Source organism: Sciurus carolinensis, chromosome 1 (genome assembly GCF_902686445.1).
Source record: "Sciurus carolinensis chromosome 1, mSciCar1.2, whole genome shotgun sequence".
Lineage (NCBI taxonomy): Eukaryota > Metazoa > Chordata > Mammalia > Rodentia > Sciuridae > Sciurus > Sciurus carolinensis.
This window is the reverse complement of record NC_062213.1, coordinates 129,716,423-129,720,477: the sequence shown is the minus strand read 5'-3', so window position 1 is coordinate 129,720,477 and position 4,055 is coordinate 129,716,423. Positions and strand designations below refer to the sequence as shown.

General features: G+C 37.2%; 1 non-coding gene across 1 annotated transcript; it reads left to right on the top strand.

Moving 5' to 3' along the window:
- The first annotated feature begins 220 nt into the window (after positions 1–220).
- Trnaa-ugc (transfer RNA alanine (anticodon UGC)) lies at positions 221–295 on the top strand. The gene has a single exon. It is a non-coding gene; the product is annotated as a tRNA-Ala (tRNA).
- The last annotated feature ends 3,760 nt before the right edge of the window (positions 296–4,055 follow it).

The following is a 4,055-nucleotide window of genomic DNA, read 5'->3' as shown; positions in this document are numbered from 1 at the left end:
ACTGGTGCAACCATTACCGAAAGCAGTATGGAGATTCCTAAGAAGACTTGGAATGGAACCACCATTTGACCCAGTTATCCCATTCCTGGGTTTATACTCAAAGGACTTAAAATCAGCATATTACAGTGATGCAGCCACATCAATTTTTATAGCAGCTCAACTCACAATAGCTAAACTATGGAACCAACTTAGGGGTTCTTCAACAGATGGATAAAGAAAATGTGGGATATAGCTCAGTTGGTAGAGTGTTTGCCTTGCAAGCACAAGGCCCTGGGTTCAATCCCCAGTACCAAAAAAAAAAAAAAAAAAAAAGAAAAAGAAATGTGGTATATATATATGTATATACATATATATACATATATATATATATGTATACACACACACACGCTGGAATATTACTCAGCTTTAAATAAGAATGAAATTATGACCTTTTCTGGTAAATGGATGGAGTTGGAGAATATCATGTGCTAAGCAAAATAAGCCAAACTCAAAAACCAAAGGCCAAATGTTTTCTCTAATATGCAGATGCTGATTCACAATAAGGAGTTGTGGGGGGCACTAGGGAAGAATAGTTACTTTAGATTAGGTAGAGGGGAGTGAAGGGTGGGGAAGAGGTATGGGGGTAGGAAGGATAGTAGAGTGAAACAGACATTATTATCTCATATACATTTATGACTGCATGACCGAAGTGATCCTACAATATGTACAATTGGAAAAATGAGAAATTATACTCCATTTATATATGATTTATCAAAATACATAAATCATCCTACTGTAATGTATAACTAATTATAACAAATTTTTAAAATTTTTTGGAAAAAAGGTAAACCCAAGAGCTGAGAGTGTAGGTCAGTGGTAGAGGGCTTGTCTACCAATCTTGAGTCACTAGGTGTGATCCCCAGCACAGGAAAAAGAGAAAGACAGGGAATTCACCTTTTACCTGAAATTCCATGGACAACAGAACCAACAAATTCATATATTCTTCTTATGCTACTAGATAGTGCAGGGAATTGATAAGGCAAGGTGATGGCTAAATTTGCACCCCGGGAGAAGTGAAATCTGTTGTGATTTAGTCATGAAAACCTAGGCTGAAATGAGAAACAGGACTTGATTTTTTATCTGCCATGAAAAGGTACATTGGAGATTGGAGTAAGTAAACACAATGGTTCTATTTTTCCACTAACAAATATTAAGAATCTGTTGTGTCCAAAATGTTATAAAATGCTGTTCACAATATGGAATACAAGAAAGTTATCACAAAGTAGACCAAGTATTTTGTATCAATAGGAAATGCAAAGCTTAAAATGATTACATTAGACTTGGAAGGCAAATTCTAATTCATTGTTATGTTCCTAATACATAACATAGCACCTTGCATATGGAAAGTAATCCATAAACATTTGTTGAAAGAATGAATGAATAAACGAGGCTTTCAAGAGGATAAAACTTATAAAAATAGATTAAGTTTAAGAAATATTTCAGACTGGTGTGATATGTACACCTGTAATCCCCATGACTCAGGAGGAGGAGGTAGGATGAACACAAGTTCCAGCCAGCCTCAGCGATTTAGTGAGACCTGTCTCAAAAGAGAAGAAAATAAAAAGGACCAGGGATATAGCTTAGTTCCAGTACCAAAATAAATAAATAAATATGAAAATTAATTAATTAATAATTAATTAAACTTGAGAGCAACATTCAAAATCTGAAACAGAATCACAAGTGCCAGTTTTTATTTTGTTCATTGTTCTTACTGGTACACTCCTTGAAGAAATGTTGTTTTGATATTTCTTCAGGAAAATAAGCCTGTAATAATTTGCTGCTAGGATTTTGTCTAACTTGAAGTGTAACAATATATTTCTGGAAACTAGAATTCTCCCTAATGAAAATGCTGCCTAGGGGCTGGGGCTGGGGCTCAGTGGCAGAGCGCTTGCCTAGCATGTGTGAGGCACCAGCTTCGATCCTTAGCACCACATGAAGTATAAACAAAGAAAATAAAGGCATTCTGTCCATCTATAACTACAAAATTTTTTTTTAAAAGAAAATGCTGCACTAAAGACTTAAATTGAGAGTTCACAATGGTGAGTGTATCAGAAAGGAGTATCATGGAAGCTATTGAAGAGATCACCTTATCATAGTGTGTTAGCATCTCCAGAAGGATATGAATTTATTCTGAGACTGGCAGTAGTCTCAGGGTTGGTGTGTTTATTTGTTTTGGTACCAGGGATTTCACCTAGGGGCACTTAACCACTGAGCCACACCCCCAGCCTGTTTTATATTTTACTTAGAGACAGAGTCTTGCTGAGTTGCTTAGGGCCTTGTTGAGTTGCTGAGACTGGCTTTGAACTTGGGATCCTCTTGCCTCAGCCTCCCACCACTGCACCCAGCTCAGGGTTTTTGTGTAGACTGTCAATGTCATACTATTAAAATAGCATTTTCTGTTAATTTTCTTTCATTAATTTATCAGGATATGCCATGTTCTCCACAAAAGAGGGAAACTTCGTAGAAACATAAGGCAGCAAGAGATGACCTGGTAACATTCTAGAGCACTGTTCTGTGGGTGATTTGTAATGTTTCTTCCTTCTGATGACCAGCCCTAAACACTTCCCAATTCTTTTGCACACAGGAATAACCCTGCAAAGCCAGGAAATATCCAATTCTCTCAGATGACAGCAGAGATCTTAGAGGACCCAGATGTTTCCTTGTTGATCCTGCCAGTAAAATCTAGTCAGAACCAACCAATTCAGAAAATATAATAAGATTCCTAAATTTCTTGTGGAGCACATTTCTCATCTTTTCCTGAGTAATTTCTACATTCCCCCCCCCCCCCACGTAGGAATTAGAACCCTAAATGAGCCACTGGAGTCTAGTTCTGCCACTTTTTTAGCTATGTGACCTTGGACAAATTATTTAATTTATCTATACCTCAGTTTCATCTTTAGTAATGAGTTAATTAACCTATGTGAGGATTACATGAGGTTTTGTATTATAAAGTGCTTAGCTAAGCTGGGCACAGTGGTGCACAACCTATAATCCCAGTGACCTGGGAGGCTAAGGCAGCAGGATTGCAGGAGGCTGACCTCAGCAACTTAGTGAGACACTATCTCAAAATAAAAAATTAAAAGGACCGAGGATGAAGCTCTGTGGTAGAGCACCTCTGCGTTCACCCCTGTACATAATATAATAATAATAATAATAATAATAGTAACAATTATCATTATTATTATAAATAAAATGCTTAGTATAATACTTGGCACAGATTAAGCACTAAACATACATAGAAGTTCTAAAATGAAGAGATGTCTAAAACAACATGCTCTGAGGCCCTGTATGGTTACAGTTGTCATTTAAAAAAATTCACGAAGAGTCAGCCAGCATCTTCAACAAATCTTTCCAAAAAGCTTTAGGTAAAAACTTATTTTCAAGTTTAGGGGAATGAGCTTTTCCATACAAATTAATTTTCCTTTTTTCTTTTTAAAATGTTTGTTTATGTATTGATTTTTCTTATTAAACTTTTTTTTTTTTTATACTGGGAATTGAACTCAGGGGCACTCGACCACTGAGCCACATCCCCAGCACTATTTTATATTTTAGTTAGAGGCAGGGGCTCACTGGGTTGCTTAGAGCTTTGCCATGCCATTGCTGAGGCTGGCTTTGGACTCTCAATCCTCTTGTCTCAGCCTCCAAGCCACTGGGATTACAGGCGTGCTACACTGCACCCAGCCAAGCTTTGTTTTAAAGAGCCTCAAAATTCTGTGATAGACTTTTGCCACACACTCAAAAAATGAATGATCCACAAAACATTTTCCTTCTGCAGATTTCATGATACATTGTTATCATTAACCAGACTTTTACTTATCTTTAGCCAATTGAGACAAACTGTTCTGAGACTATTCTCCACCACTGATTTTAGACTGGGGTGATAGATTAGGGATAATATCCAGATGGCCTTTTGAGTTTTCTGGGCATACTTGGTAACCTTGCTAGCCCCAGCAGCCTTCTTGTCCACTGCTTTTATAACACCCAGGGCAACTATCTGTCTTGTCACAACAGCAAGA